This window comes from Malurus melanocephalus, unplaced genomic scaffold (assembly GCF_030028575.1).
Source record: "Malurus melanocephalus ecotype Western Australia unplaced genomic scaffold, MMel_1.1 scaffold_5521, whole genome shotgun sequence".
Taxonomy (NCBI): domain Eukaryota; kingdom Metazoa; phylum Chordata; class Aves; order Passeriformes; family Maluridae; genus Malurus; species Malurus melanocephalus.
This window is the reverse complement of record NW_026628752.1, coordinates 1-1,549: the sequence shown is the minus strand read 5'-3', so window position 1 is coordinate 1,549 and position 1,549 is coordinate 1. Positions and strand designations below refer to the sequence as shown.

The window sequence follows — 1,549 nt, the reverse complement described above, 5'->3', positions numbered from 1 at the left end:
GCACCAGCGTGCGGTGTTTGAGCAGGCTGTGCACGTTCAGACCTGCGGGGACATGTGGTGACATTAGCACAGGGTCCCCAGGGTGTCCCTGAGTGTCCCCAATGTCCCCAGGGTGTCCCTGAGTGTCCCCAGAGTGTCCCAGATTGTCCCCAAGGTGTCCCTGAGCGCCCAGGGACAGCACCAGAGTGCGGTGTTTGAGCAGGCTGTGCATGTTCAGACCTGCGGGGACAATGGCACAGGGTCCCCAAGTGTCCCCAGGGTGTCCCAAAGTGTCCCCAGGGTGTCCCTGAGTGTCCCCAGGGTGTCCCCAGAGTGTCCTTGAGTGTCCCCAGGGTGTCCCCGAGTACCCAGGGACAGCACCAGCGTGCGGTGTTTGAGCAGGCTGTGCACGTTCAGCCCTGCGGGGACAATGGCACAGGGTCCCCAAGTGTCCCCAAGTGTCCCCAAGTGTCCCCAAGGGCTCCCTGAGTGTCCCCAGTGTCCCTAAGGTGTCCCTGAGCACCCAGGGACAGCACCAGCGTGCGGTGTTTGAGCAGGCTGTGAACGTTCAACCCTGCGGGGACATATGGTGACATTGGTACAGTGTCCCCAGGCTGTCCCTGAGTGTCCCCAGAGTGTCCCTGAGTGTCTCCAGGATGTCCCTGAGTGTCCCCAGGGTGTCCCTAAGGTGTCCCTGAGGACCCAGCATCAGCACCAGTGTACGGTGTTTGAGCAGGCTGTGCACGTTCAGCCCTGTGGGGACATCACTGCAGTGTCACCAAGTGTCCCCAAGGGCTCCCTGAGTGTCCCCAGTGTCCCTAAGGTGTCCCTGAGCACCCAGGGACAGCACCAGAGTGCGGTGTTTGAGCAGGCTGTGCACGTTCAGCCCTGCGGGGACACAGGGGACATTGGTACAGTGTCCCCAGGGTGTCCCCAGAGTGTCCCTGAGTGTCCCCAGGGTGTCCCTGAGTGTCCCCAGTGTCCCCAGGGTGTCCCTGAGTGCCCAGGGACAGCACCAGCGTGCGGTGTTTGAGCAGGCTGTGCACGTTCAGACCTGCGGGGACATCGGTGCAGTGTCACCAAGTGTCCCCAGGGGGTCCTGAGTGTCCCCAGGGTGTCCCCAGGGTGTCCCTGAGCGTCCCAGAGTGTCCCCAGAGTGTCCCCAAGGTGTCCCTGACTGTCCCCACGGTGTCCCCAGGGTGTCCCCAGGATGTCCCTGAGTATCCCAGGGTGTCCCCAGGGTGTCCCAGACTGTCCCCAGCATGTCCCCAAGGTGTCCCAGGGCAGGGCACTCACCCAGGGCCGGGATCAGGTTGATGCTTTTGAGCCCCTCGGCGGCGGCGCTGATGTTCTCCGGGAACTCATCACTGGGAACAAGGGACAGGGGTGTCCCCAAGTGTCCCCAAAGTGTCCCCAAGGTGTCCCCAGCCCTGTCCCCCTCTCTCACACGTCCACGATGAGCACGGAGTGTCCCCAGTGCCGGAACTGGGCCAGGTCCTGCAGGTACCGGGGGTCAGCGCTGGGCAGCTCCAGAGTGTCCACCACGTGCAGATCGTCCTGGGGGACAGGG

At 63.5% G+C, this 1,549-nt stretch overlaps 1 long non-coding RNA gene across 1 annotated transcript; it reads right to left on the bottom strand.

Moving 5' to 3' along the window:
- Positions 1–948: 948 nt before the first annotated feature.
- Positions 949–1,543, bottom strand: LOC130588484 (uncharacterized). Its single transcript, XR_008966972.1, has 3 exons — positions 1,427–1,543; positions 1,276–1,346; positions 949–1,033 (listed from the first exon to the last, which is right to left on the bottom strand). It is a non-coding gene; the product is annotated as an uncharacterized LOC130588484 (long non-coding RNA).
- Positions 1,544–1,549: the final 6 nt, after the last annotated feature.